This window comes from Tamandua tetradactyla, chromosome 19, assembly GCF_023851605.1.
Source record: "Tamandua tetradactyla isolate mTamTet1 chromosome 19, mTamTet1.pri, whole genome shotgun sequence".
Lineage (NCBI taxonomy): Eukaryota > Metazoa > Chordata > Mammalia > Pilosa > Myrmecophagidae > Tamandua > Tamandua tetradactyla.
The window spans coordinates 64148279-64161473 of NC_135345.1; positions in this window are offsets into that span (position 1 = coordinate 64148279).

The window sequence follows — 13195 nt, forward strand, 5'->3', positions numbered from 1 at the left end:
AAAGTAACATATACTGTCAGTGAGGTGGAACAGTGTTATTTGAAAGTTTATTGAGGTTAGTTGTAAATGGGTACTGCAAACTCTAGGGCAACCACTAAAACAAATTTAAAAATAGAAGTATAATTAACATGCTAAAAGAGGAGAAAATATAAAATAATATAAAATGGTCACGTGTAACCAATAAGGCTGACAAAGGGGGAAGATAAAGAAAATTGAAATGAAAACACCTGTGAATACCTTAAATATGAATGGTTCAAATGCACTACTTAAAAAATCAGACTATATGGCAGTGCAATGGTGGCTCAGTGGCAGAATTCTTGCCTGTCATGTTGGAGACTCTGGTTCGAGTCCCAGTGCCTGCCCATGCAAAAATTAAAAAATAAGAAAAGGAAGTTACAATGTATGAAAATTCTTGGTGTATAGTACAAGCAGTCCTCAGAGGGGTAATTATAACATTGACAATATATATTAGAAAAGAATAAAGATCTGAAATAAGTAATCTAAGATTCCAGTTTAAGGAAACCAGAGAAAGAAAATTATGTAAGCCTAAGACAAGTAAAATTAAAGAAATTATAAAAAGTGGAGCATAAATCAATGAAATTGAAAACCATACAACAATAGAGAAAATCTATGAACTGAAAAGATGGTTATTTGAAAAGATTAATAAAATGGACAAATCTCTATCTAGGCTAACCAAGAAAAGAAGAGGGAAGGCACAATTTACTAATATCAGAAATGAAAGTTATGACTAGCAATACCATAGCCATTAGGAGGATAATAATAGAATATTATGAATAAAAATCTATTCTTACAAGTTTGATAATATATTGGAGAAAGCTTTGGGGATGCTGAGAGAGCCATTTGAAATCAGAATCCAGTAGAGAAGATCAGCAGACACTGCCATGTGCTTTCCCATGTAACAGAGAAACCTCAGACACAATTGGCCTTTCTTGAATGAAGGTATCCTCTTGTTGATGCCTTAAATTAGACATTTTCATGGCTTTAGAATTGTAAATTTATAACTTAATAAATCCCTTTTGAAAATGCCTGTCCATTTCTGGCATATTGCATTCCGGCAGCTTTAGCAAACTGAAATAGACCTACATCAATGAAAAATATTGAATCAATAATCAGTAACCTCCTAAAAAAGGAAAGCACCAGGTACAGATATTTCACTGCTGAATTCTACCAGAAATTTAAGGAAGAAATGACACCAAAACACTATAATCTCTCCAGAAATAGAAGCAGAAGAAATACATTCTAACTCATAATATTAGGTTGGCATTATACTAATATTAAAAGCAGAGAGACTTTACAAGAAAGTTATCTATATATCAATATCTCTCATGAGCAAACATGAGTAAACACTCAAAATTACCAGATTGAGTCCAACATTGGATAAAAGGTTACCATAGTAAGTGGAATTTAGTCCTTGTATTGAAGACTGTTTCAACATTATAAACTCAGTTATTGCAATCTACCATATCAACAGGCTGACAAAGAAAAATCAGATGATAATGTAATTATTGTAGAAAACACACCTGACAAAAACCAAAACACTTTCATGACAAAAACATTCAGCAAATTAAGAATAGAGTGGAATTTCTTCAACCCGTTTAAGAACACCTAGAATACAAATAGATAACTTCATACTTAATGGTGAGCTACTGCATACTTTTTATTTAAGAGTAGGAATGAGGCAAAGCTATCCCCTTTTATGATTCCTATTCACCATTGTAATGGAAGTCCTAGTTATAGTAATATGCTAAGGAAAGAAAAGAAAAGTATTTAGATTGGAAAGGAAGGAATAAAACTGCTTGTGTTCACAGATTGCAAGATTATCTATGTTTATAATCTAAAGATCAACAGAAGACTCTTAACTCTGAGAAGCAATCATAGCAAGGTCAAAGGATAAAAGGTTAATATAAAAGTTACTTGCTTTCCTGTATACCAGTAATGAACAATTGGAATAGAAACAATACTATTTACATTAGCAACAAACATGTAATACTCACAAATCAACTAAATGTACAAGATCTTTATGCAGGAAACTTCAAAAATCTTTATGCAAGAAATTAATAGTGTAATTAATGGGGTGATAATATTTGCTTATGGATTGGATGACTCAATATTGTTCAGATGACAGTTTTTCCCAAATTGATATAGAGCCACATATTAGCTGCAATCCCAATCAAAATCATGGAAGGCTACTTTGTGGATATTGACTTACTGTTTCTAGAGTCCATGCGGAAAGGCAAAAGACTCAGCCAAAAAAATACTGAAGAAGAAGAAGAAAATTGAAGATCCTACACTACTGGACTTTAAGAACTCTCTTAAAACTCACCTAAGAAAGCAATCAACCCAATTTAAAGAGACAAAGATCTCAACAGATATCTTAAAAAGGAGATAATAGGTAGTAAATAAGCACGTGAAAATATGCTCAATAAAATTTCTCATCAGGGAATTGCAAAGTTAAAAAAGATGAAATATCACTATATGAAATATCACTATAATAGAATGGCTAAAATCTAAAAACTTGACAATACAAATTACTAGTGTTTATGTGAAATAACAGCAACTCATTCAATCCTGGCAAGACTCAAAAATAAGTATGCTACTTTGGAATACAATTTGGCAGTTTCATGCAAAGCTAAATATAGGCTTCCATATGATCTAGCAATCATATGGAATACTCCTAAGTATTTACCCAAAGAAGTTGAAAACATACAGCCCATAAAAATCTGCATATGAATGTTTATGACAGCTTTTGTCATAACTGCCCAAAACTGGACAATGAGCATATCCTTCAATAGACTGGATAAACAAACTGGTAAATCTACAGACTAGAATATTATTCAGAAATAAAAATAATTAGTTATCAAGCTGTGTAATGATATGGAGGTAAATTAAAATGCATATTGTTAATGGAAAAAGCCAGCCTGAAAAGGATACATGCTATATACTAGATGAATCCAATAATATGACGTCCGACAAAAAGCAAAACTATAGAGACAGTAAAAAGATAGTGGTCAAGGATATAGGGGAATGAGGAAAATATTGAATAGGTGAAGTATAGATTTTGGGGGCAGTGAATCTATTCGTATGGTACTGTGATAGTGTAAACTTGACATTATGCAGTTGTCCAAACTCCTGAACTTTACAATACAGAAAGTGAACTTCTATGCCCACAAATTTTAAAAGTATATAGGAAGTCAGGAGATCCAGAAGAAATGTAGATAGTGGCACAAGAATTTAACTACCTGTTTTAAAATCTCATTGAGGGGGATGGGGGAAAAGTGCTGACTGAGGGACGCTTTCAAAGTTTTAGGCTTTAAGACTAAAGGCAAAAGGAATTGCTCATAGACACTATACTCTGGTCAGTATAACAATTTCCTGAGGAGGTATGAGTTAACAATTCTGATACTCCTATACATGTATTTTGGAATTGAACAATTAAGCAATTGAATGTTGGATGACAAGATTTCGGGATTCTGATTTAGTGAGAACTTACACACAACCAAGGGCAGAAAGCTAAAATGAACCAAGTAACAATGAGTTAGAGATTGAGACATCAATATAAATTCATGTTTAACTTAATATTGACACAGGTGTTTACATATAGTAATTTCGATATATACATGTATATGTGGGTTTTCTATACATGCATATTTTCCCTTGCTTTGTTATTTGAAAGGGCCTAAGATAAATGACACCATAGTAGCAATGCCCACAAATTAACACCCAGTTCTTAGTTTGTAATTCCAATATCCAATAAAGGCAACCAAGGCTCTTTAGAGAAGTGGTTGGTTCTGGGACTGGGGCAGGGAATATAAAAGATGAATCCAAAGCATCCTGTAGTGCCAAGAAGTAAGGAAGTATTCACAAAGAAAAAAAGAAAGAAAGAAAGAAAAAAAAGACCACCTTGATGGGCTATGTCTAAGGAACACTAGAGCAAACTGAAAGAACTCCCAGTGGTCAAAACTGGAACAATTTGAGAAAAAATATATAGTATTGGATTATACTTCAAGGCATAAAATTAATTTCCACATATCTATAAAGACATAAATAAATTATTATATAAATTACTAAACTGGGGAGAAGAGACAAATCCCTGTGTAGCAAACTGCCAAATAAATCTTACTGATACTTTACCATAAATGAGAGGAAGCATAACTTCCTATTCTTTAAGTGTAGGTTATGCATAATGTTACTCTTCCAAAGATTAGCGTATGGAAAGAGAGGACAATGAGTAAATTTACAGTGGAGAAACCTGACCAATGCTACTTCATCCAGGCAATCAAAGTCAAGATCAACAGTTAAAAGTCCATATGAACAGTATGTACCCTTGATATGGTATGAGGAAAACAGCACTTGACCTCCTCCACCAAACCTAAAACCCCAGTCTAATCATGAGTAAAGCATCAAGCAAATTACAAAGGAGAGAAATGCTATAATATAGCTGTCCAGTACACTTCAAAACTGTCAAGGTCAGAAAAAATAAGGAAGGTCTAAGAAATGTCACAATTGAAGAGAGACCTAAGGATGATGACTAAATGTAACACTGTACTCTGGACAAGATGCTAGATAAAGAACACCAGATGAAAACAAGAAAATCTTTATAAAGAAAGGATTTTATTTTAAAATAATGTATCAATATTTGATTATTAATAATTACAAGTGTGCCAAACCAGTTATTAATATGGTAAACTATGCAAAAGTGTGTGGTATAAAACAACTCTCTGTACTATCAACTAAAAAAAATCATATAATGTTATTTCATAAGGGAACTACATAGGGTGATGGTAATATTCTGTATCCTCATAAGAATTTGGTTTACACAGGTATATTCATTTTGTCTAAACCCATGGAATGATCCATTTAAGTTTTGTGCATTTTATTTTACTTAAATGTTAACCCAAAATAAAAAAGTAACCCTAAACAAATACTAAATAGTTGTTAATTTTATGTGCACCTAAACATTTAGGAGGAAATACATTGATGTGTGTAAGTTATGTTGAAATTCATCAACAAATAAGATGGATTGGTGAATGGATAAATGGATAGGGAAATGCTCAGATATTTGATAAAGCAAGTATAGAAAAATATTACTATAGAATCTAAGTGAGAGATTTTTGGTGCTCAATGTAAAAGTATTTTAACATTTCTTCTTGAAAGATTTCATAATAAAATGTTGGGGAGAAAATAAAGCCATGGAAAATAAGTAGAAAACAAATAAACAAAGGGTGAACGTGAAACCATCCATATCAGTAATTAAGCTAAATATCAATGGACTAAATATGCCCATTGAAAGAAAGAGATTATCAAAATAGATAAAAAAAAGTCCAACTATACGTTACTAAGACATTTTAGTAGTAGTTATGGCAGTGTAATAACAGGAACATAACTGAAGCACAATGATTATGATAACTTGACTGTGTACATTGAAAGCCCTAAGGAATCTACTAAAGAGCCATGAAAATGAAAATGTGAATTTAATAAGGTCACAAGATATAAGGACCATGTTTGAAAATCAATTGTATTTCTAAATGCTAGCAATGAGAACTGAATAAACGAAATTCTAAAAGAGTTTAAATTACATAAAATGTAAGAAAAGTTAAGGAATATATATATAATGAATTATGCAAACTATCTGATTAAAAAAACTACGGAATGTTGCAAATAAAAAGTTTTAGAACACCACTAAATAGACAGCACTATAATTTTTGTTGACTGGGAGCAACAATATTTTTCATTTCATTTCCATCCAAATGGATTTTGAGATTCAAAGCATATCCTATTAAAATCCTAGCCAACTCTAATAAAGTTGTCTACAAAAATCCTAGAAGCCTTTTTAAAATAAACTGACAATCTTATTTTAATATTTACCTGGAATGACCAAGGGCTTAGAAGACTAAAAATGATCTTGAAATAGAAGGATGTGTTTGATGGAAACATACTACATGATTACAAGATTTAATATGATGCTTGATTAATCAAGACACTGTAATATTGGTGTAAGGATAGATATATAGATCAATCAAATAAAATAAAGGTCAGATATAGACCCATCCTTATATGTTCAATTGATTTTCAATACAGGTTCCAAGTTAATAAGTGGGGAAATCCTAAATAACCTGCACTTAAATATTTAGAATTATTCAGTGATTTGTTCAAATGTACTGTCTATAAAGCAATATGCAAAAATCAGTCACGTTTCTACCAAAGTAAATGTCTATCAGGTCTAAAAATGGATAAATAAATTGTAGAGTAGTCATACAGTGAAATACTATACAGCAATTAAATCGAACAAGGAAGTAATATTGCTGAAATATCAGTGAAACTTACGAGCATACTATAGAGCAAAAGAAGTGAAGCACAAAGACTACATATCCTAAGCTAGATTTAAATCCATATATAAACATTATAAACTAAACTGTGGTACAACTTATCTGGATAGAATCAGCTTTTGGAGATGAAGAAAAAGAGTTTGTTGGGAGTTACTGAGGTGCTGGGGATATTTTATTTCTTGACCCAAATTCATTTACTTTGGAATAATTCATTGAAATCTTATGGCTGAGCAGTTTTTCACAGGTACTTCATCAATAAAATATTTTTTAAAGGAATCATTTTCACAATTTGGAATTTTGACAATCTCAATTGTTGGCCAAAATATGGAAACTAGACAGTACTGTGCTACTGGAGGTTTTGTAAATTGGCATTATAATTTAGCAAACCTATTAAATTCAGAAGTTATCCTTTCTGTAATTCAGTAATGAAGTGTTTATTTTAGAATTATTTATATAGCAAAATATTAGAAAAATTCTGAATGTTCATTAATAGAGTTGTTTAAATACAGTATATTTTAACCATATTCTTCAACTATTAAAAATTATGAAATAGAATTTTGGTAAACTGGTGCAGAAAGAATTGTCATATAAATTATTGAATGAAAACTGCAAGGAGCAGAATGATGTATGCATTAAATATGGTGATACAAATAAACTAGCTCAAGATGCAAGATATTCTTACAGCAATTTATCGCTTAGAAAGCAAAGTAATGTCCAATGAACAAAGTTGTTAGCAAAGTATTAGTAATCCCAGTTTGCAATGAGGAAACTGAGATCCAGAGAATTTAAGAGAGAGAACCTTGAAGGCCACATAGTTAGCTGGCAGTGGAGTGAGGGTTTTTGCTGTACAGTCTAGCAACTAAAATGCCATCTTCAGTGGATTGAGTTCTAGAAGTATGCATGGTATACTACATTGTAGAAGGATTTCAAATCCTATCTTATTCACTCTCCTGAAAAGGGGCAGGCAGAGAACATCAAATCTATAGGAAGTTTGAAATATACTTATATTTTTACTGTTTAACCTAAGACTCTTCAACATCACTACTTTCTCTAGAGTATTATAATGTCACACTTCATTCCATAATTCATATAAAGGTGAAAAGCTAAATATTTTACAGTGATAGTCAATATCTCCAGGTTAATGCATATACAACTGTTATTTACACTGATCTTCTCCATCTCCTTGACTTTTTTTTCCCATTTCTTCAAAATAGAGAGCAGGGGAACCTTTCCTAAGCAGGTTGTGTGATTGCTTTTACTCTTGCAAGGGAAACATGTTTTCCAAGAAATGAACAGTGGTGAAATTTCATTTACACAGAATTTAGGGAAAAAGAATATCTCCAATTTATTGGTTAAAAAATAATATGCAAAGATGATATAACCTGGACAAAAGTTAACACCTAAACAATGGAGGACAGTGTTTAAGTTGATTTCTCCATGGTGGCCTTGTGCTGTTACTTCAGGCTGACAGAATAGCTAGAGGGCATTTGAAAGCTTTTGAGCAGATAATTACTTATTCTAACTTCCCAGTATTATTGTTTTACATCTAAATGGCAGATCTTACTCTTAAGAGCCAATTCCATTTAAAATTACAAAGTGCTTGTCTGCACTTTTGACACAGATGTTTTTAAACCTCAGTAAAATAATTATTGCTATAAAACTCACAAGCCCTGACTCCTTTATTTAAAAATTTTAAAAGCTAGTTTTTCCCTTTGTGTAGAAAACCTATTCATGTTATCTGGTTTTGAGTTTTCACTAGTATTAGTTTTACCAGTGTAATAGAGTAATATCTTTTATTGGAAAGTATTGCATATTATGAAAAGTGGAGTGCCTGTAATAACTGAACTTGTTTCCCAAATTGAATTTGCTTAATTAGTCTTCTGATTATTTGTTATGACTGTGTTTGTCAAGTTTTACATGTTGGCAGTTATCATTAAATTGAAAAGAGGATAATATGTTAACAAAGGTACTAATTAAGTTTCTGTGTTGCCTATGAGTTTTTGATATAAAAAAGAAAATTTATTATGATTCAATTTATTCTGTTTTCCTGTTGCCTGAAAATTGCATAGCATTTGTGCATTTGTTTGGAAATTAAGACCCACAAAAACAGTGTCAAGCTTAATGTTCTTTACTGTATTTCCTTTATGTTCATGTTTAATTTCCTGATTGTGGAACTATGAATGTTTAAATCTGTGTGGTTATCTATTTCACATCAAACTATTTAAAAAACAAATGTTATAAAGAGCATGAAAATAATGATAACTATTCTTATAGAATTAGTCCCTAGAGCACAACTTGGGGAAACTGATAATTTTATAGATGTGATAGACCTAAGTCAAAATAGGATAAATTAATTGACACAGATCATTTAACATGTGCTTTTGAAAGTTAGTGTATCTCAAATATTTAAACCCTGGGTAGCAAGATTTCTTTTTCTTTTTCTTTTTTTTTTAATTTAGTGTTTGATCTAAATAGAAGTACAGATAGTTTTATTTTCCTATTTTTCCTTTCTCATAGCTCTATTCATTTTCAGCCTAGCTTAAACAACTTATTAGTACCCAGTAGGTCCCATAACCCATAATAGATGATAAGTACTTTGATGCTTACTCATTTCATTTACAAACACTATTTCCTCTCAAGATATTCCTCTTGCTATTTAATCATTATTCCCTACCATTCATAGAAAGCTATTCACTTTTATTTCACCTCAATTTTTTCCTTCCATATTGATAATTTTTCTATGTCAAGAAAGGGGAATTATACATAACTGGTCTTAGGGAAAGATAACATTAACTATCATTATTTAAATTTATCATAATAACTGTGCATTTGATACGTAGTATACTGCAAACAAGAGTTTCATCTTCCAAACTCTTAGACTCGTTTTAAACCCTGTGTTAGTCCTGTTTCTCTATTAGAGCCTGAGACTGGGGTTCTGGTTCAAACCATGTATTGAGGGTTAGAAAGAGGTCACACTACTGTGCCCTGCAAAACCTTCATCTCGTTTCCTACTGCTGTTTCTGTTCATGAGACATTACTGTGCCCAAGAACTGAGGTATGCTGACATTGTGTGCACTTAGTTGTTTCGTTTTTCTGCTGCAGTGGATACTTTCTGATAGAAGTTTACATTTTTGTTAACTTCTGATAGATTATCACATTTTTGTGAATTGTAAATCTGATAGATTACCACATTTTTACCTAGTTTCATTCTCATAACTCTCCTCCCAAACTCTTTGGTATTTCAAACTCATTTATTCCAGTCCACTTATCAATCAGCTTACCCACTCAACATTGACTTTGAGCATGTCTATATAACTACCTAAGGTTAATCATCTCTCCACAGAAAGTGGGTAACTAGATGCTTGGCTCCAAACTTTGCACATTGGATTATTAGCAGTTTATTTGTGGCTTTTTCCCAAATGCATAGCTGACCCTTCTGAGAGTCAAGCTCTGGATTTTCCCTCTCAACCAGCTTGTTAGAGGAAATATCCCATGTGATTTAAGCTGTAGGAGAAATATAAATATAATAGGGACAGGGGACTTGAGCCATAATGCTTCATCCTGGTACCAAGTACACGCCTAACATTTATTTATTTATTTATTTATTTATTTATTTATTTATTTTTATTAACGGAAAGAAAAAAAAAAGAAATTAACACAACATTTAGAAATCATACCATTCTACATATGCACTCAGTAATTCTTAACATCATCACATAGATGCATGATCATCGTTTCTTAGTACATTTGCATCGGTTTAGAGGAACTAGCAACACAACAGAAAAAGATATAAAATGTTAATATAGAGAAAAGAAATAAAAGTAGTAATAATAGTAAAAACAAACAAACAAACAAAAAACAAAAAACAAAAACGAAAAAAACCCTATAGCTCAGATGCAGCTTCATTCAGTGTTTTAACATGATTACTTTACAATTAGGTATTATTGTGCTGTCCATTTTTGAGTTTTTGTATCTAGTCCTGCTGCGCAGTCTGTATCCCTTCAGTTTCAATTACCCATTGTCTTACCCAGTTTGTAACTCCTGCTGGACTCTGTTACCAATGACATATTTCAAGTTTATTCTCGAATGTCAGTTCACATCAGTGGGACCATACAGTATTTGTCCTTTAGTTTTTGGCTGGACTCACTCAGCATAATATTCTCTAGGTCCATCCATGTTATTACATGTTTCATAAGTTTATCTTGTCTTAAAGCTATAATATTCCATCATATGTATATACCACAGTTTGTTTAGCCATTCTTCTGTTGATAGACATTTTGGCTGTTTCCATCTCTTTGCAATTGTAAATAACGCTGCTATAAACATTGGTGTGCAAATGTCCATTTGTGTCTTTGCCCTTAAGTCCTTTGAGTAGATACCTAGCAATGGTATTGCTGGGTCGTATAGTAGAAAGACAGCCTACACAATGGGAGATAATATTTGGAAATGACATATAAGATAAAGGTCTAGTATCCAGAATTTATAAAGAGATTGTTCAACTCAACAACAAAAAGACAGCCAACCCAATTACAAAATGGGAAAAAGACTTGAACAGACACCTACCAGAAGAGGAAATACGGATGGCCAAGAGGCACATGAAGAGATGCTCAATGTCCCTGGCCATTAGAGAAATGCAAATCAAAACCACAATGAGATATCATCTCACACCCACCAGAATGGCCATTATCAACAAAACAGAAAATGACAAGTGCTGGAGAGGATGCGGAGAAAGAGGCACACTTATCCACTGTTGGTGGAAATGTCAAATGGTGCAACCACTGTGGAAGGCAGTTTGGCGGTTCCTCCAAAAGCTGAATATAGAATTGCCACGCCTAACATTTTACAATGATTTTTGCTAGGCCCACTTGACCTTATGACTTGTTGGGTCAAATATTACCCCGATAGTGATGGACAGTTCTGACCAAATGGTCACTTGATATCCTTTGGCCAGATGTCCAGATTCTACCAGGATTCAGTAGTATCCAAGAATCTTTTTTTTTAAATAGTGTATACAGTAAATGACACAAACTTCTAAGCACTAAGAAGTCTGTTCTTGACTTTTATCAATGTTTATTAGAGCCTCCACACACTGTCTTTTCCTACCATACTTAACTCTAGTTCCATGAGATCTGATGGACAAGGCATCAAACCTGCTTTTACCACAACTTATGCAGAGTTCTTTCTTTTGCTGAAACACCCTGAGATCTGATAGTGTGCCATATCATTTGATAAATAGGTTTTGATAATATTTCCTCTGTAAATATGTTGCTTTCAAAATCCAAAGAATCCTATCAAGTTGTGTTTTTTATTATTGGCAAGAGAAACAAGGTACATTAACTTATTCACTTTAGAGGAGTGTCTTGCTAGGGATTTCATATCCCTGGGTCCTTAACGTTTTCACTGTTTCGTCAGCTTCTTAATCTCTGCACAGGTTAAATTTTGCTCTCTGTAATGTGTGTGTCTTGCTAAGACATTTTAATATACTTTCCACTTTGTGTTCATCAGGTCAAGTTGCATAATCTCATCCACATAGTACAGTGTGATGTTTTAGAGGATAACCAGGCATTCTAGTACACTTTGGATTCTGTTTAACAGTTAGCATTGTTACAAGACAGTGACTATATGCTGTTGTATATGTCATGTGAATACAAAATGTTACTGCTCCTCCTTGATGGGTAGAAGGAAAACAACAAATGAACAAATATGTTAGTCATATCAATAGCCACAGACCATGTACTGAATATTTTATTAATGTGCTTTATTAAGAACTCCGCATCTGTCACAGTTGCTACAATTGAGACATCTGTTTCATTAAGTTCATATAAGTTCTCTGTCATCAACAATGATCTATCCAGTTTCTTGGTTCTAGACTTCTAAACTAAATGGGGGTAAGATGGAGTTCATCACATTATTCTCTGCCTTTCCTCTTGAGATTTATGATTTGTGGCGTACCATCTTAGCAATTCCCACAGGGGGATGTTAGAGGAGCTATTATTTGAACTTACCTTGTAGGAAAGAACCAATGCAATTTTTCTGCTAATTATGTCTATCCTAATACCTATTTGGGAAATAAGGAAATAAACACTGGGTAGGTCCATTATCTCAGAGCACTCACAGTGAGAGATACTGAGGTATGGCTTATTATCTGACCTCCTATTTTTTTTGCATGGGCAGGCACCAGGAATTGAACCCAGGTCTCCAGCATGGCAGGAGAGAATTCTGCCTGCTGAGCCACTGTGGCCTCCCCTGACCTCCTATTTTAACAGGAAGCCTGTAATAGCACTTTGTAGCCCAGATATTTATGTCAAATTGGTTCTTTTATCAGACAATTAAACAAAATCTCAACATTATGAATGATTAGTTTATCTTTAAATTTTGGATACTAATGCATATTTCCATAGGGTAATCATGAGCATTATATGATAAATAATTTTTTAGAGCAGTACTTAAAATACAAAAGATGTAATAATTTATTATTACTGTTGGCATTATTAAAAATAGAATCACATGGTAAAATATTAAAATGGCAAGATTGATCGACAGACAATATTTGAAAATGAACATTGAGATCTGACATATTGCAGAAATGTATGGCCTACACTGACAAACTGAGTAGTATGGCTACTCAGCAATGTTGAAAATGTGATCAGCAGAAAGAACAACAAAAGTTAAAATAATTTTGTAATTAAGGTGTTTTATCAAGCAACAAAGGGGTGAGTACACTGACATTGTGTTTCACACAATGCATTTTTGCATTGAATCATCAAATGAGCACCAACAGTTTTCATGTTGAAAGAAATTTGTATACATTAGATATGCAGATTAGGTCAAGAATAAAAAGTGCCTAA